The sequence below is a fragment of the Microtus oregoni genome, unplaced genomic scaffold (genome assembly GCF_018167655.1).
Source record: "Microtus oregoni isolate MIOR12 unplaced genomic scaffold, Mior012 000032F_ref0000030, whole genome shotgun sequence".
Taxonomy (NCBI): domain Eukaryota; kingdom Metazoa; phylum Chordata; class Mammalia; order Rodentia; family Cricetidae; genus Microtus; species Microtus oregoni.
The window spans coordinates 5,071,269-5,091,595 of NW_024543091.1; positions in this window are offsets into that span (position 1 = coordinate 5,071,269).

A 20,327-nucleotide genomic window follows, 5' to 3' on the forward strand; every position below is an offset into this window, starting at 1 on the left:
AACAAAAATAAAATCCAAACTAGAAGAGATGAAAGTGAGATGCGGACTTGGTGGAAGAAAGGGAGGTGGAGGGTCTTGAAAGAGTATAAGAGAAGGTAGAGAGATGTGTGTGACATGATGGTATGCTATGCACGATGATATAATCCAAGAACAAAGTTACAATAACAAAAAACAAAAGAAAATTAGTTATCTCTGTTTCAACAAGTTTATACTCACGCACATGTATTTGCATCTTCCCAAATACATGTTGTCCATATATACATGCTGCGTGGAAATACAGAGGCTTATTAGTGCAATATAAATTTAATCTTATTACTATGAAGAAGTAGATGATTATATTACCAATAAATGAGTGGTTGATTGATTTGGCCTCCTTCTGGCTTATGTCATACCATATTTCCATCTTAGAACTTCAGTATTCTTCTAACTGGTAGCTAACTCCCTGTGTTAAACAGATGGCCAAGAGCAAATGATGCTGAGTATGAACTGGACACAGTTGACCAAGACCAAATGATGCTGAGTATGAACTGGAGTGCCTAGACATTTCTCTATGCTTCTTTTAGATGCAGGTTTCTCAATAATTGTTACTGAAAGGAAAACATTCCTATATTTTGGTAAACTTCAGGGAAGATAGAATGCTCATATGTTTCTGAACCTGGTCATATTATTGACTTTTCCAATGACAGAAAATAGGCCCAGGCACTATGGACAACATTGACTTGAGGGCTAGAGAGAAAATACTGTAACAATAAACAGACCTGAGTCACTCTCTTGTATAATATGTCTCCTTTGTTCTGCTCAGGCTCATCTTAGACCACTAAGTGAGTTTATCCATGCATAGTATGGTATCTACTATGCATTTATATCCATTATATGTGACAATGTTCTAAGAGGTTCCTACCTGCAAATGGAAAGTCAATGAATTCCAGATTTGAAAACTACGGAGAACATTGGATTGATGAACCCAACATTGTTTCTCAGTCAATTTTAAAATAAATTATATGAGCATGCCTGACTTGTTCAGATGGAGACATAGGATCACTTAATTCCTTCTTATTAACAATTACTTGGTTCACAGTGCATGCCATTTTATGTCAAAATTAAATCTTTGTATCTTAAACTGAGAGTATTGTTCACTAACCAATCAGGTGAAAAAAAAAGCAAGTTGGTTTTATGTTTTGTATTATAAAATAATTTATTTATCAACTACATTTTATGATGTAGGATTCCCCTCTGTATGCTGTGAAAATCATTGGTTAATAAAGGAATTGGCTTGGCCTATAGCAAGGTAAAACTTAGTTAGGTGGGGAAAGCTAGGCTGAATGCTGGGAGAAGGAAGGCCGAGTCAAGGAGAAGCCATGGGGCCACTGCTGGAGAGAGATGGGCTGAAACTTTGCTGGTAGGCCATGACCTCATGGAGATGTACAGATTAATGAAGATGGGTTAAATCAAGATGTAAGAGTTAGCCAATAAGAAGCTAGAACTAATGCGCCAAGCAGTGATTTAAATGATACAGTTTCTGGGTGATTATTTTAGGGCTAAGCATGCGGAACTAACTAGCGGCCATCTTGCTACAATTTTAGTCCTAGAAAAACAAGGAATCTTGTAAAGATGACCTTGTTGGAGCAGATGGTGAGGTTTCCTCATACCAATACAAGTGTCACTTTTACTTAAAGATAATTTAAGCTATTTATCTCAGATTCTTGTCAACCCTTGATCAGACACACAATTAAACTCTCCAATATGATTCTCTTGCAAGCTCCATTCGTGTCTGGCCTGTGTTAATTATAAGGCAGGCATATTCCATACTGGGCATTGACAATGAATTTTCTTTTTTTCCATTTGTGTCTCCAGAAGCCTGAGTCTTTCATCATTATCTGTCAAACACGCGGTCTGGCTCTAGGAGACATTTTAGATTAGTGTGCCTGTTGGTCTAAGTTTCATCTTGTGGAGATTTTAATTCAGTCACATTCATCATCTTTAGCTCTTTGTAAGAGATAGGTGATGACTTGACTCCATTACTGCTTGCAATTTTCTGTTTGGTTTAGTAGAACATTATTTAAAAATGCTCTCGAATCTACAATTGGTGAACCTAAAGAAGCTAAATAAGAAGGTGAACCCAAGGAAAAACATATAGTTATCCTCTTGGCTATGGGAAGTAGACAAAATTGCCAGGGAGAAAATTGGGATCTTGAGGGTGGGGTGGGATGGGGGTAAGGGGAGATGGGGAGAGAAAATGAGAAGAGGAGGATGGGGGGAACTTGGGGAAACAGGATGATTGGGATAAAGGAAGGTTGGATAGGGGAGCACGGAAGCACAATTCTTAGTTAAGGGAGCCACCTTAGGGTTGGCAAGAGACTTGAACCTAGAGGGGCTCCCAGGAGCCCAGGGCGATGTCCCCAGATAGTTCCTTGGGCAGCTGAGGATAAGGAACCTGAAATGACCCTATTTTATAGCAATACTGACGAATATCTTGCATATCACCATAGAACCTTCATCTGGTGATGGATGGAGATAGAGACAGAGACCCACACTGGAGCACTGGACTGAGCTCCCAAGGTCCCAATGAGGAGCGGAAGGAGGGAGAACATGAGCAAGGAAGTCAGGACCACGAGGTTTGCACCCACCCACTGAGACAGTGGGGCTGATCTATTGGGAGCTCACCAAGGCCAGCTGGACTGTGACTGAAAAAGCATGGGATAAAACTGGACTCTCTGAACATGGTGAACAATGAGGGCTGATGAGAAGCCAAGGACAATGGCACATGATCCTACTTCATGTACTGGCTTTGTGGGAGCCTAGCCAGTTTGGATGTTCACCTTCCTAGACATGGACGGAGTGCGGAGGACCTTGTCCTTTCCACAGGGCAGGGAATCCTGACTGCTCTTTGGACTGGAGAGGGAGGGGGAGAGGGGTGGGGGGAGGGGGAGAACGGTGGGAGGAGGGGGAGGGAAATGGGAGGCAGGGAGGAGGCGGAAACTTTTTTTTTCCTTTTCTCAATTAAAAAAAATGCTTTCGAAGCCTTAACAAATACTATTAATGGGTTAGCAGTGGTTCTCAACCTTCCTAATGCTGCGACCCTCTAATGCAGTTCTTCACCATGTGGCGACCCCCCAACCACAGAATTATTTCATTGCTACTTCATAACTATAATTTTGCTATGGTTACTAATTGTAATGTAAATATCTGATTTGCAACTTCTGTGAAAGGATTGTACAAGCCCCAAAGGAGTCTTGACCCACAGGTTGAGAACCCCTGGCTTAGAAGGAAATGAATGTGCCCTACAAGCCTGTAAACCTGAGTTCTTAGACTTGAAAAATGTAAATGACATTTATTTATTTGTGTGCCCATGTCTGTGTGTCAGATATCAAAGGACAACTTACTAAACTCAGCTCCTTCCTCCCCAGATGTGGATGTCCAGAATAGAGCTCAGTTAATCAGGCTTGGCTTCAATGGCCTTTACCTATTGAGCCATCCTACTAGCCTCGATAAATGATTTCATAAGACCCATAAACAAAATCTTTCCATAGAACATGCAGTTGTACCATATACCTGTCAGATAGCAGACCATGAAGTGACTCTTTAACCACACAGCAGCATTTCCTACTCTTTAGCATTTAGTGTGAAACAGTTTAAAGTTTCACAAGGAAAGCACCGTGGTTATAAATAAGAGCTCTTATAAAGGGTAGGGGAGCAATCAATCCACTGTGACTCTCCTGGCTGGTTTCTGTTTCTCTTTAGCTCTGTACGCTATGGCCAAGTCAATTTGCCAATTAGGTTTCAGAGAAATGAAGGACCAGTCTTACGTCTTAATTACCCGTTGCTTTAACTAAAAGCCAGATACTCATCAATATTAGTATGCTCTGAAATAATCTGCATCACTTATTCTATCTCCTGCCTTTCTATGGTTTTCATCACCTAGCGAATGAACTAATTTTATAATCCTTATAGCACATTTAACTTTAACAGAAGATGCACATGCCTGAAAAGAAAATTATTTTCACTAGAGCCAGTTAGAGATGATAACTAAATAAATAAGGATTTTTAATGGAGCACAATTTTCTTAATCAAATCTTCCCCCCAAAGACTCCAAAGGCAGTAATTGGTCACAGATTAAGTTTTATTCTTTTTTTTTATCTTGAACTATGTGGTCAGCTCTTGGTTGTTCATGATATAAGGAAGAATTTGATATGCGAAATTAAAGATTTTGAGATGCGTCTTCTGACTTCATTTCTAAACCACATCACTGAACTCCCTTTGAGACAGGGCCACTGTCACTGGTAGGGTTCGTAACAGTAGGAAGAAAGCTAAGGAAAACACAAATATTTCCATGCCCAAAGGCTGTGTCCCTGCCTGCCCTGGAACTGTGAGTAGCAAGAATGACTGGTCATCATGCTGTTCCAGTAGGATCTGGAAGGCTTTAGACAGAATTTCTGTGTAAGGGGCAATGCTGAATGGCCAGATATAGATAATGGCATTTTCTATTTGTACAAATACTTTACTTTTTAAAGACTCACCCATATGCCTTCCTTAGGTGCTTGCATGGCTGTGTAAGAAACAGCTACATAGCATGAGTTATGTTTTCTGCCTCTGAGAAGCCCAAGAGGCAGCCAGGTTAGATGACATGCTCACAGTTAGTTATCAAGGTGATGAAAACAGTATCAAAATTCAACCGTACACTTACTGTAACTACTTCCTTTCTCAGTGGCCAATTCCTATATACCTTCCTTGAATTAGGACATGGGTTTTCAGAACACAGCACATCAATTCTCTCTACTGCTCTTTGAGAAAGGCATTGTTTCAGTCTGTAACTCTACTGCTTTATCCTGCAGAACATCTGTGAAGTAACATGTTCATAGAGCAGAATTTTTATTTATTTATTTATTTATTGAGAAAAGGAAAAAAAAAGTTTCCGCCTCCTCCCAGCCTCCCATTTCCCTCCCCCTTCTCCCACCCCTCTCCCCCTCCCTCTCCAGTCCAAAGAGCAGTCAGGGTTCCTTGCACTGTGGAAAGTCCTAGGTCCTCCCCCCTCCGTCCATGTCTAGGAAGGTGAACATCTAAACTGGCTAGGCTCCCACAAAGCCAGAACATGTAGTAGGATCAAAACCCTTGCCATTGTCCTTGGCGTCTCATCAGCCCTCATTGTTCGCCATGTTCAGAGAGTCCGGTTTTATTCCATGCTTTTTCAGTCACAGTCCAGCTGGCCTTGGTGAGCTCCCAATAGATCAGCCCCACTGTCTCAGTGGGTGGGTGCAAACCTCGTGGTCCTGACTTCCTTGCTCATGGTCTCCCTCCTTCCGCTCCTCATTGGGACCTTGGGAGCTCAGTCCAGTGCTCCAGTGTGGGTCTCTGTCTCTATCTCCATCCATCACCAGATGAAGTTTCTATGGTGATATGCAAGATATTCGTCAGTATTGCTATAAAATAGGGTCATTTCAGGTTCCTTATCCTCAGCTGCCCAAGGAACTAACTGGGGACATCGCCCTGGGCTCCTGGGAGCCCCTCTAGGTTCAAGTCTCTTGCCAACCCTAAGGTGGCTCCCTTAACTAAGAATTGTGCTTCCGTGCTCCCCTATCCAACCTTCCTTTATCCCAATCATCCTGTTTCCCCAAGTTCCCCCCATCCTCCTCTTCTCATTTTCTCTCCCCATCTCCCCTTACCCCCATCCCACCCCACCCCCAAGATTCCAATTTTCTCCTCGGCAATTTTGTCTACTTCCCATAGCCAAGAGGATAACTATATGTTTTTCCTTGGGTTCACTTCTTACTTAGCTTCTTAGGTTCACCAATTGTAGACTCCGTGACCCTAATTTATGGCTAGAAACCAATTATGAGTGAGTACATCCCATGTTCATCTTTTTGGGTCTGGGTTACCTCACTCAGTATAGTGTTTTCTATTTCCATCCATTTGCATGCAAAATTCGCGAAGTCATTGTTTTTTACCGCAGCATAGTACTCTAATGTGTATATATTCCACACTTTCTTCATCCAATCTTCCATTGAAGGGCATCTAGGTTGTTTCCAGGTTCTGGCTATTACAAATAATACTGCTATGAACATAGTTGAACAAATACTCTTGTCATATGATAGGGCATCTCTTGGGTATATTCCCAGGAGTGGTATTGCTGGGTCCAGGGGTAGGTTGATCCCGAATTTCCTGAGAAACTGAAACACTGATTTCCAAAGTGTTTTCGCAAGATTGCATTCCCACCAGCAATGGATGAGGGTACCCATTCCTCCACAGCCTCTCCAGCAAAGGCTATCATTGGAGTTTTTATTTTAGCCATTCTGACAGGTGTAAGATGATATCTCAAAGTTGTTTTGATTTGCATTTCCCTGATCTCTAAGGAGGTTGAGCATGACCTTAAGTGTCTTTTGGCCATTTGAAGTTCTTCTCTTGAGAATTCTCTGTTCAGTTCAATGCCCCGTTTTTTAATTGGGTTAATTAGCATTTTAAAGTCTAGTTTCCTGAGTTCTCTATATATTTTGGATATCAGACCTTTGTTGAGGGGTTGGTGAAGATCTTCTCTCAGTCAGTAGGTTGCCTTTTTGTCTTAGTGACAGTGTCCTTTGCTTTGCAGAAGCTTCTCAGTTTTAATAGGTCCCATTTATTCAATGTTGCCCTTAATGTCTGTGCTGCTGGGGTTACACATAGGAAGCGACCTCCTGTGCCCATCTGTTGTAGGGTACTTCCCACTTTCTCTTCTGTCAGGTTCAATGTGTTCTGACTGATATTGAGGTCTTTAATCCATTTGGACTTGAGTTTTGTGCATGGTGATAGATATGGGTCTATTTTCATTCTTCTACAGGTTGACATCCAGTAATGCCAGCACCATTTGTTGAAGATGCTTTCTTTCTTCCATTGTATACTTTTAGCTCCTTTATCGAAAATGAGGTGTTCATAGGTTTGTGGGTTAAAATTCTGGTCTTCTATACAATTCCATTGGTCGACTTCTCTGTTTTTATGCCAGCACCACACTGTTTTCATTACTGTAGCTCTGTAATAGAGTTTGAAGTCAGGGATGGTAATGCCTCCAGAAGATCCTTTGTTGTATAAGATTGTTTTGGCTATCCTGGGTTTTTTGTTTTTCCATATAAAGTTGATTATTGTCCTCTCAAGATCTGTGAAGAATTTTGATGGGACCTTGATGGGGATTGCATTGAATATATAAATTGCCTTTGGTAGAATTGCCATTTTTACTATGTTAATCCTCCCAATCCAAGAGCAAGGGAGGTCCTTCCATTTTCTGGTATCCTCCTCAATTTCTTTCTTCAATGCCTTAAAGTTCTTGTCAAATAGATCTTTCACTTCCTTGGTTAGAGTTACCCCAAGATATTTTATGCTGTTTGTGGCTATCGTGAAAGGTGAAACTTCTCTGATTTCCCTCTCTGCTTCCATATCCTTTGTGTATAAGAGGGCGTCTGATTTTTTGGAGTTGATCTTGTATCCTGCCACATTACTAAAGCTGTTTATCAGCTGTAAAAGTTCTTTGGTGGAGTTTTGGGGGTCGCTTATGTACACTATCATATCATCTGCAAATAACGAAAGTTTCACTTCTTCCTTTCCAATTCCAATCCCCTTGATCCCTTTATGTTTTCTTATTGCTATTGCTAGAACTTCAAGCACTATATTGAAGAGGTATGGAGAGAGTGGACAGCCTTGTCGTGTTCCTGAGTTTAGTGGGATGACTTTGAGTTTCTCTCCGTTTAATTTGATGTTAGCTGTCGGCTTGCTGTATATAGCTTTTATTATATTTTGGTATGACCCTTGTATCCCTAATCTCTCCAATACTTTTATCATGAAGGGATGTTGAATTTTGTCAAATGCTTTTTCAGCATGTAATGAAATGATCAAATGGTTTTTTTCTTTCAGTTTATTTATATGATGGATTATATTGATAGATTTTCGTATGTTGAACCAACCCTGCATCTCTGGGATGAAGCCTACTTGATCATAATGGATAATTTTTCTAATGTGTCCTTGGATTCGGTTTGCCAGTATTTTGTTGATTTTTGCGTCGATGTTCATGAGTGAGATTGGCCTATAATTCTCTTTCTTTGTTGAGTCTTTGTGTGGTTTTGGTATCAGAGTAACTGTAGCTTCATAAAAGGAATTTGTCAATGCCTCTTCTGTTTCTATATTGTGAAATACATTAAGGAGTATAGGTATTAGGTCTTGGAAGTTCAGGTAGAATTCCGCATTGAAACCATCTGGTCCTGGGATTTTTTTTTGGTAGTGAGGTTTTTGATAACCGCTTCTAATTCTTCGCTACTAACAGGTCTATTTAGATTGTTCACCTGGTCCTGATTTAGCTTTAGTATACGGTATTTATCTAAAAAAGTGTCCATTTCCTTTACATTTTCCAGTTTTGCGGCATATAGGCTTTTGTAGTAAGATATAATGATTTTCTGAATTTCCTCTGTGTCTGTGGTTATGTCCCCCTTTTCATTTCTGGTCTTATTAATTTGCAAATTCTCTCTCTGCCATTTGATTAGTTTGGATAGGGGTTTGTCAATCTTGTTGATTTTCTCCAGGAACCAGCTTTTTGTTTCATTGATTCTTTGGATTGTTTTCTGTGTTTCTATTTTGTTGATTTCAGCCCTCAGTTTGATTATTTCCAATCTTCTACTCCTCATATGTGAGTCTGCTTCTCTTTTTCTAGAGCTTTCCGGTGGGCTGTTAAGTCTCCAATGTGAGCTTTCTCTGTTTTCTTTAAGTGGGCACTTAGTGCTATGAATTTTCCTCTTAGGAGTGCTTTCATATTGTCCCATAAGTTTGAGTATGTTGTTTCTTTATTTTCATTGAATTCCAGGAAGACTTTAATTTCTTTCTTTATTTCTTCCTTAATCCAGGTATGGTTCAGTAGTTGACTGTTCAGTTTCCATGAATTTGTAGGCTTTCTGTGGGAAGCATTGTTGTTGAATTCTAACTTTTAAATCCATGGTGATCTGATAAGACACAGGTGGTTACTAATATTTTTTTGTAACTGTGGATGTTTGCTTTGTTACCGACCATGTGATCGATTTTCGAAAAGGTTCCATGAGCTGCAGAGAAGAAGGTATATTCTTTCCTATCTGGGTGGAATGTTCTATAGATGTCTGTTAAGTCCATTTGATTCATTACCTCCATTAATTCTCTTATTTCTCTGTTAGGTTTCTGTCTGTTTGACCTGTCCATTGGTGAGAGAGGAGTGTTGAAGTCTCCTACTATTAGTGTGTGCTGTTTGATGGCAATGTTTTAGTTTTAGCAATGTTTCTTTTATGTACGTGGGTGCTTTTATATTAGGGGCATAGATGTTCAGGATTGAGACTTCATCCTGATGAACTGTTCCTGTTATGAGTATAAAATGTCCCTCTCCATCTCTTCTGATTGATTTAAGTTTGAAGTCAACTTTGTTAGAAATTAGTATGGCCACACCTGCTTGTTTCTTAGGTCCATTTGCTTGATAAGCCTTTTCCCAGCCCTTTACTCTGAGTAGGTGCCTGTCTTTGTGGTTGAGGTGTGTTTCTTGTAAACAGCAGAATGTTGGATCCTGTTTTCTTATCCAATCTCTTAGCCTGTGCCTTTTTATAGGTGAGTTGAGTCCATTGACATTTAGTGATATTAATGACCAGTGGTTGTTAACTCCGGTCACCTTTTTAGTTGTAGAGTTTGTGTGTTTCCCTTCTTTGATTTGTGTTGGTGAAGGGTCTCTAGATGTCTGAGTTATTGTGGTCATTGTTGGACTCCTTGGTTAGTGATTTTCCTTCTATTACTGTCTGTAAGGCTGGATTTGTGGCTGCGTATTATTTAAATTTGTTTTTATCCTGGAAAATTTTATTTTCTCCATTTATAGTGAACGGAAGCTTGGCTGGGTATAGTATTCTGGGCTTGCATCCATGGTCTCTCAGTTTCTGCAGTACATCTATCCAGGACCTTCTGGCTTTCATGGTTTCTATGGAGAAGTCAGGTGTAAGTCTGATAGGTTTACCTTATAAGTGACTTGGCCATTTTCCTTTGCAGCTCTTAAAATTCTTTCCTTATTTTGTCCCCCCCCTCCTCAGCCCGAAAAACAATCAGGGTTCCCTGTCCTGTGGGAAGTCCAAGGAACCCCCACCTCCATCCAGGTCTAGTAAGTTGAGCATCCAAACTGCCTATTGCCAATAATAAAATAAAGATTACCGAAAACAAAAAAACAAAAAAAAATTCTTTCCTTATTCTGTATGCTTTGTGTTTTGATTATTATATGACGAGGGGATTTTTTTTTTGATCCAGCCTATTTGGTGTTCTGTATGCTTCTTGAACCTTCATAGGTATATCTTTCTTTAGGTTGGGAAAGTTTTCTTCTATAATTTTATTAAATATATTTTCTGGACCATTGAGCTGCACTTCTCCTTCTTCTACTCCTATTATTCTTAGGTTTGGTCTTTTTATTGTGTCCCAGATTTCCTGAATGTTTTGTGATGAGAGTTGGTTGGACTTACTGTTTTCTTTGATCAGTGTGTTTATTTTCTCTATGGTATCTACAGAATCTGAGATTCTTTCTTCTAACTCTTGTATTCTGTTGGTTATGCTTGTTTCTGTAGACTCTGTTTGTTTACTTAAATTTTCCATGACCAGCGGTTCTCTGTGTTTTCTTCTTTGCCTCCATTTCAGTTTTCAAGTCTTGAACTGTTTCCATTATCTGTTTGTTTTTCCTTGGTTTTCTAGGGTATCATTCACTGATTTATTCAATTCTTCAAACTTTCTGTTATATTTCTCATCCATTTCTATATGGGCGTTTTTTACATGCTGTTTAAGGGCGTCAATCACTTTCATGAAGTCCATCTTTTCTACTTCTTCTTGATTAAGGTGTTCATGTCCTCCTGTTGTGAGGTCGCTGGTTTCTGGTGGCTTCATGTTGCTTTTCAGCTTGTTGGGTGAATTCTTGCATTGGCGTCTGCCCATCTCTTCTTCCAAATGCTCCCTTATGGATCTTCTTTTACCGGATCAGGTCTCCTTGCCTACTGATGTACCTTCCCAGTGATGGCTCTCCCCAGTGATGGCTCTCCTGGTGCCGAGATCAGATCTCCTTGCCCAATGATGGCTCTCCCCAATGCCGGTTGGGTAGCTCATAAAGCGCCTACCTTGCTTGGTGCAGGTAGGCTATAGAAACAAAGGAAATCCCACCCGCTTGGTTGCCCTGAGGATTCGGACCCAGTGCCCAGACAGGCTGGGCTGGGTGATGTTATGTGATGAAAGAGGGTGGGGAGGTGAAGTGGGGAGGGTTCTGGATGCAAGCCCAATGTTGGCTCTCCTTGCGCCTAGAGATCAGGTCTCTGTGCTGGTTGGGTAGCTCGTAAACAAAGCTCCTACCTTGCTTGGTGCAGGTAGGCTATAGAACCAAAGGAACTCCTGCCTGCTTGGGTGCCCAGAGGATTCGGACCCAGTGCCCAGACTGGCTGGGCTGGGTGATGTTATGTGCCGAAAGAGGGTGGTGGGGCCAAAGTGGGGAGGGTTCTGAATGCAAGCTGGGTGGGATAGGAAGAAAGAGGCAGTATGCAGGGAGTAGAGGCCCTGCAGAGAGCCCAAGAAGGATAGGGGGCTGAGGAATCCCTGAGTTCCCTATCCCGGGGTAGTGCCGTGGGGTCAGAAACTCATCTCAATCTAGAGCAGAATTTTTAAGTGGTAGCTCAACATTGCTTTTAAAATGCCTACTTTAAAATTTCAGTTCTTCTTCTTTACTTTGAGATCAATCTCTTATTTCTAGGCTTTTGCGTTTATTTCTACCACTCAACAACGGGTCTTGTGACTCAATTAGATAGACTCCTATTTTGCTCTCAGCCAGTAGAAGACCTGTGGATGATTCTGTGCACTACAAAATTCTATGGAGATAAATTATACACCTCAGAATGCACCAGCAACACATTGTCCTTGATTCTCAACAAAGATTAGAGCCACTGGAATTATATAAAAAAATAGAAACATATTGCCTATATGCCAAAGAGTATATGATGTAATAGTTGTCCTTGATGCTCAACAAGATTAGAGCCACTGTAATTATATAAAAAAATAGAAACATATTGCCTATATGCCAAAGAGTATATGATGTAATAGTTTAGGAATTTAGGCCTCAATGAAATGTTTTTTAGAATAAAAATACTTTCTTGTTTGCTTCTATGTTCAGTTGTTATGTGATAGAACACCTCTCAATGACACAAGGGAAGATGTCTTGTCTTCAGGGGAGGACCAGAAACTGAAGTTTCATAAGACTGGTTCATGAAATTTAGAACCAAAACACAGTATTTATGATCACTAACATCAATGAATCAAGTATCTTGAAAAGATATTTCCCTAAAGACACATGAATTTGATATCAGAAACATTTTTTTCTCTGGATTATAGTAATAGAATTTGAATTTGAATTTTCCTTATGTGATCTAAAATAAGTTACCTAGGTTCTTTAAATTCTAAGATTGTTTTAAAGTTGTGTGTGCTATGGGAATATCTTAGGTGATAGGGATGCTTAATTTTTTTCTGATCTTTTGGTAACTATATGATTTTCATTTTGAAATGAATAAAATTGTCACTATTAATCTCAGCCAAGAAGCTTATGTTTTTGAAAAAAGACTAAATTCTCTAAAATAAGTGAACTACACATCCATCTACTTCAAACATTTTTATTCTAGAAAACTTTGTTTTTTGTCTAGTCAGGTAAACTGTACCTTGATCATGGAGTTAAATATGGAACCTGGGCTCAGTTAGCATTTGGCCATGAATACACAAACATAATAGAACATGTTAGATTGGCTAATCTATGAAGAAGCACTAATAAATAAAGACATATGCTTTTAGGATTTCAAAAAACAATTCTCACTTGAAATTGACTTTCAGGAGTAGAAAACAGAAAAACTTACATGTTGGCAGCCCTTCCTCCACTTTATCACAATTCAACAATTTCTTTGGAAGTTGCAGTTTATAATAGAAATAGCCATTCCTAAAAGAATTAACATCAGACTACACAAGTAATTGTATTCAAAACTTTTGAGAAATTATCTCTTATTTCTCATTGTAGCCTCTTCATTACACACACACACACACACACACACACCCCTTTCTGTCCTCATTCCCATACTGGCTAATGCCATGACCATTTTGTTCTTCAAGTGAGCTCAGATCTTCTTTCTCTTTTACAATTGTTTCCATTTCACTTCTTCTTCTTCTTTTTAATCTTAAAGCATATACCCATCATTTCTCTCATCTGATCTACGGCAGTAAATTTTCAGGTAATCTCTGGCTCCAATTACTACCATCCTGATTAATCCTAAACCTTTCTAAAGACAATCATATTCTTTTCTTTTAAATATTAATTTTCATGCTATTCCTAGTTCCACCTCACTCCCCTCCTCTTGCTTGTGGCAATCATATTCTTAAGATCACAACCGGTAGATTTCCTGCTCAAAATTCTATTTGTATGCTCAACATAAGATACATACAGTTCCTCAGCATGTGAGTTTGCATAGCAGTGCTTGCTAAACTGATTTTTTTCTGGATGCTACCACACCAGTAAAACAGGTACAACCTCTGGAACTGAGGGTCAAGCTGAAAGTCAAATGATGTTTTAGTTAAAGCCCATTACAAAGCAGTAATCAAGCACCTATTAACTTAGGACATTTAAATGCAGATTACTAGGTTTCTCAGTTTTCTTCTCTCTCCAACTACCTATCCATCCAGATTCCTACACAGAGACAGTGGGGATGGAAGAAAAATGTTAAAACAAGAATGAGTCATCCTATTATTTTTAATTTGTTTGATCTGGATTTGTTTACAGGTGAAACTGGGCTTTAGGGTAAGTGAGCTTTCTTTTCTTTTTTAAATTATAATCGTTTTGTTTGTCTTCAGTGTCTGTTAACACACAACTAACAGCCTACCTCATCCTGCCAAGCTAAATGTGTCAGTAATTACTGCGGCCTGTATAGAATTACATTTATTTTTTAAATTGATTAAAATTCTTTAATCCATTGCAACAAAGACTCTTAAGTTTCTCTCCCAGAAGCCAGAACACCAGGCATCCCACAGGGCATCTTTCGTTGCCCACGTCTGTTCCTAAAAATGTTTCAGGTTCATCATTGCCTCCATTATTGCTTTAATAATAGATTAATATGCTTACAACTTTAATAAAACCTAAACTGGGTTAAATTAACACCAATTTTCATATTTTATTGGTGAAGAGAATATGCTTTTTTAAAAAGGTAGGAAGAGTGTGGCATTTTTGTAGTTCAAGCTAAAAATGTTTGAAAACAAGTTAGATGAGACCTTTTTGTCTTTACCTGGAGGAAGACTGTTCTCATTGTTGCATTGGAGGGAGGAAAGAGCTTTCTGACCTGTGACGGCTCTCAGGCCCTGTCAGGGGTTACAGTGACACTTGGCTCTCTTTTTGGAAGCCCTGTATCTGGAAGTCATTTGGTTATAATTGTCACATCATATCAGATTGGAAAGGCATTCGGTGGCCTGTGCATCTTCCTCATATGGTTTTTTAGCAAACACCGAAAGTCAACTTTGTCTTTATCCTTTATAAGTCTTATTTGCTAAAGAAAAATTTCTTATCACAAACACTTCTATTGCTTTACTCTAGGAGATGTGGTATTTGCTCAGAGCTCTCAGAAATTCCAGTTTCATTAAGTTTGGAAGCCTGTCTCCACCTCTTTTGGAGGCATTCTTCTTTTCCTGTATTAAATGGGTAGTTGTGCATGATTTTTATTTTTTTTTTTGGCTTTTAAGCCAAGGGAACAAAATGGATGTTCAGTCAGCTGTTGGAACTCAGTGACAGAGTGCCGCTTCTTTAGCTGGAGTTTAAGAAGTAGTTTTGGAATGGAGTTGATTTTATAGGTTTCCCTAGATGCTGATGTCTGGTTGCAATCTGTAAAAATGTTGTTGATAATGAAAGCAGAGGTTGCTTCTATAATGGGAGGAAATGTAGATGCCAGTTTCTTTGCAGGTTGGTGCACCATTTGGCATGAAAGAATCTAGTGTTTTATCGGGGAGAGTGGATTTGTGCTTGTCAACAAATGCTCTATATGTAGAAAACCATGGCGTTGGAAAGTGATCTCTGGAAAGGGTGGGACCATCATGCAGAGGTTGAGTAGTAGTCTTTACTGACTGCATTTGTCTAGCATGGGCTACATTTTTGCAAGCGTTTGTTGTGTCCTTCATTGACACAGACTAAACAAACTTATGATTGAATGAAAAATATGGTGGAGGAGTGAAGATCAAAATAGAATTGCCTCAGATTACTGAAGTACAAAGAATATGAAGTCAGTCTACTGGGATTACTGGAACTTTTACCCCCTCAAATCTTATTTTTCATGATTGAAGTTATAGGCCACCCCTGAGTGGTTTATGTTTTTAAAACATTTAGCAATGAAATACAAATTATGAAAGATGCAAATATTTGACACAGGAAATCAAATATTCATGATGCTTACAACAAATGATATTTACAAGCTACATTTAGATGGAACAGTTAAAATTTTACAGGATTTTACCACCAGACTAGTTGGGGAACTAGCAACAGCTAAATATTTTAATGCCTCTGATGATAATTAAAATAACAAAGATTATTTTACTGTTTGAATAAAACAGATGTAACCTCAAAAATATATATCAAGGGCCAGGGATATAGTTAAGTGATAAATGGCAAAAACAAAAATTTAAGTTAATAAAGAAAATATGTAGGTCTTGTTTATATATGAGCATCTGGTAAAGTTTGGGTTAGGGTGGGATTGTTTTTTAGTGATCATTTAAAAATATGTGAATTCTATATAGCAGAATTTGATACAGCACTGGTCAACACAACATTACAGGCTAGAAATTCGCAAAGATATGTGCAAACTTACTCAAAAGGATCTTAAGATCACACTCTTAAATCTTTTGTTTTTTTTTTTATTGGTCATAGACCTGAAATGTCCCCACTCAGTAGCTGTTTGTCTTGTTTAGGTCTCTTCTATGACACATGCCCAGTTAAAATCAATTGCTCCTTTTCTAATACTTCTATGGAAGCATTCTGCCCTGAATTCTAGTTCTTTATGTGTATGTCTATTTCTTTCCCAGATGGCATGTTCTAAAGACAGGTAATGTTACTCCATATTGTGTCACATATCCGGGTAGCAACTAACGTATGCCTTCCTTATGTATAATGAACCCTACATAAATATTTGTTGAATAAATGAGCAAAAAGAAAAATGATGCAGTTAATCAACTGGATGAAAATTACATTAAAACCCTACAAAGTCCTGACTGGAAATAATTCTCTTGTCATCCTGGTCATGAAATAATATTTAGTGTGCCCCTAGGTGTAGGTAGTATTCAGTGTAGATGGAATTATACTGAATTACTGAGTTCAATTAGTCCATTAATTCTATCATCATTTTGTAAAATATGTCTAAAAGATACCTTAACTCATAATTGGAATTGAATTACCTTAGCATTTTATTAAGAGACATGTTGGATTCACATCTCCCTTTAATAAAGGGTAGAGCTTCATAGTCTTATAGGTGGACTTGTTCAGTGTACTCCCAATCCCTGGACAGAGTGCATTGAAAATGCCATCCTGGCATGGATGCAGGACACTTCAGAAACAAGAAGAATATGAAGGGGGTTGTCAAGAATCTTCAGAGTGGTAGCAATTGAAAAGTTTGGAGGTGGCTCTTTTGTCCCACAGTGAAGCTCTGGAGCTTGATGGACTTTCCGTTGGAATTGATAGTCAAAATAGACCCCTTAAGTCGAAGAAAGCAACAACAGGAAAATGTGAAAGCTTTCATTTAGCATAAGTCCTCTGTCAGGTGTGCAAGTTCATCCCTCATGCCGAGGTACTTAAGTGCAAAGGAGAATCTGAAAAAGAATAAAGTGATGTAGATTCTACCCCATGAAAACATTCCTCCATTTCCTAATGCTGCTGTATCTTCTTTTTGTCAACCCCAGTAGGCTAGGAAAGCTCTAGAAGGCAGAATATAATCTACTTCCCCAGCCCCGTTGGCACTTACCTCCCTTGAACTGCATTGCTCCTTTGGCAAACCTACAGATCATTTTCAGCTCTGCTTCATCATCCCGAGTTATGCCATTTGCTCTTCTGCCATGTCAGCAATGGCAAGATCTGGGATGTAAGGGAGCTGACCCTGACTGAGCAGCTGTGGTCAGAGTCTGACCTAAATCATTACTATAGTCTCTTCTGGCTATAGCATATTCTGACTGCCAGTCACCCAGGCACCTGGCCCCACAGTAGAGCTAGGGTTTGGACCCTACTATCTGGTGATAGGAGCCATGAACATGGCCTATCAGTGAGATGTTTTTGTGTTCCTCACCATTCCTTTCAATCCCTTGCTCCTACTTACAGCCTGTAGTAGAGGCTCCACCTCTGCTTCTTCTTTTCTCTTTGTTCCTCTTCTTTCTGAGACTCAGCAAGGATCCACTAACTATCTAATTCAAGGTGTGAGTACCTGACCTTTGATGGTTTCTTGTTACTCTCCAGATCTGGGTAACTAGATAGCCTTTGCAAAGCTGGATTTGGTGCATTACAAATTCAGTCTCTCCAAACTTGTCTATGTTTTCCCAATGTTTAGTAAACGGTTTACCTAGTCACTTGATGACCCTTTTTACCCTCCATTATACCCTCCATTCTTTAAGTACTATTCTCTTGGCCTTTCTCATGTTCAACAGGTAAATCAATTTTTACTTTTTGGGAAATTATGTATAACCATTTCCTTTTAATCTAAACATTTCTGCTTCTATAATCTCTCTTTTTAAATTGATTTTTATTGAGCTCTGCATTTTTCTCTGCTCCCCTCCTTACCTCTCCCCCCCCTTCCACCTTCTCCCAGGTCCCCATGCTCCCAATTTACTTAGGAGATCTTGTCTTTTTCAATTTCCCATGTAGATTAGATCTATGTATGTTTCTCTTATGTTGTGATCTAGCTGCCCTCACTCCCCCAGACTGACAGTGGAACTTTTTTGTAGTCTGTAATTGACAAGGATTTTGTGTTCTTTCTGGCCGGTGGTTTCCCACAGAAGCAGTAGAGGTATAAAAGGCTTTAGCTTGGGGCAAAATAAAGGTTGCTGTTCTTCCATCTGAAAAGAACCTCACTGTCTCAATCCTGGCACCCCCTGCCAGTCTTGGCATCCAGGCTGTGCTGGTGCGGCACTCTTAGGGTCCTCATTGTTGACTATATTCTCTGGGATTGTGATTTGTGGGCTGGTTTTCTTTGCTTTATGTTTAAAAACCATTTATGAGTGAGTATATGTGATAATTGTCTTTCTATGTCTGGTTTACCTCACTCAAAATGATGTTTTCTAGTTTCATCCATTTGCCTGCAAAATTCATGGTGTTATTGTTTTTTCTGCTGTGTGGTACTCCATTGTGTAAATGTACATTTTCCTTATCCATCCTTAGGTGGAGGTGCGTTTTAGGTTGTATCCAGGTTGTGGCTATGAGAAACAAAGCTGCTATGAACATAGTGGGAATTGAACTCAGGACTTCAGAAAGAGCAGCCAGAGCTCTTAAGCAGTGAGCCACCTCTCCACTTCCATGTACAATCTCTCTTTTTATATCACGTCTCATTTCTTTAGTTTTAAAGTTGGCTTCTCTCTGTTTTACTGTCACCTTCCTTCTGTGTGCACCTATTTAGAAGTTGCTCAGCAGCAGTTCTGACATGGTTTTTTTGTCTTCCAGGTGTCTATTTCTTCCAATTCCTCCCTGACACGGGTAAGTTCTTCCTGAGACAGTCGCTAAGCCTCTGCTGTGTGAAGCATGGCTCACTGTGAAGGCCACACAGCTGACTGATGTTGATCACGGCCTGATTGCAATCCTGTCCCATGTGTCCTATGTGTGCTACTTTCAGGGACTGAAAAATGGTCTCTACTCCATTAGCAAGTCTGGGAGGGGCATTCTCACACATAGGTGGTGGATCCCATTCAGTGGGATGCCATCTAGGAGTTCAGAAGCAGGTTAATGTTCTCTACCAATTAAAGAATTAAAGGACAGGAAAGAAGTATTTCTGGAAATCTCAGGGAGAGACACAGCAGAGCCATCATATGATACCCTGGGAAACTGGGTCTCCCCTTCTTAGTCTCATTAATAAAAGAATTTAAGAACAGACACAAAACAGAAGCTCAAGAACAAAGAACAGAGTCAAATGGAAGCTTGGGGACAGTTTATTAGATTTAAAAGTAAAACCCCAAGGTAGGGAAAGCTGTAAGTCTCACAGTTGCCTGGACAGGAGCAAGAGAATGGAGAAGAGAAGGAACAAAAGTCAAGCTGCTTGAGATAAAGCAGCTTGGAGGTCAGCCACCTGGCATCAGGCAGTCACTTGGTGGGAAGAGGAGCTTTAGAAAGAGAGTTCTTTAGAGAGTTTAAAAGCATACTTAGGCTCTGGAAACATCCATGCGAAAAAGAAGAGTAGAAAAAGAAATAGTTATATCTTTTTGAATCAGGTCTTAGGAAGGTGGCCAGTTTCAGCTGAACCTCATAGAGGCATGCAGGGACAGCACAAGGAGTCAGGAATCTTGGGAAGGAAAGGCTTATTATCTTAAGGTGACATAATCTTTTTAGGGGTGGTTCCTTAGCCAGATTCTTGACTGCTGCACTAGACAAACCCTTAAGGGAGGGAGGAGACAGGGACAACATGGCTATAGACATGCGACAAGATTGGTGTGCCACCTCCCCCCATGTAGAAGAAGATGGCCATCCTGGGTTCTCCATAAGGCTGTTCCCCCGATATGTGACTTGGTCTTGATTTTATATCATCTCAAGTACTAGGCACCCATATTTCAGCAAGGAGGTACACGATCCCAAATTATACGTAGAAAGGTAGCCACATCAAGATGAACGTCATGTACCACCCACATGCATAAGCTTCAGTTATCCCAGCTTCCAGTGTCTTTGTCCCATGTCTTTATTACTTTTTAAGTTCTTCTCACATATATTACATCCCCACTGCCATTTCCTCTCCCTCCCCTGCCCTCCCCTCCCCTCCCCCAGTCTTCCCCTCTACTCTTTTTTTTTTTCTCCCAGATCCACCCTCTGGACTCCCCTCAGAAAAGAGCAGACCTCCAGGGACACCATACAAATAGCCTCATATTCTAATATAAGACCGGGCTTATACTATCACATCAATACTGGGTGAAGGTGTTTATTACTTTTAATTTTCTGAAAATTAAGGGTGTTTTGAGAACACTTATGGATAAATATATATGTTAAATTTGTATCATATCGATGTAATTTATTTATTTTTAGAAGTCAAAAAACTCCACACATTCTATTTTGAAATGAAGAATTGAACCTTTCAAATTGCTGTAATCTGTCTTTATTTCATGGT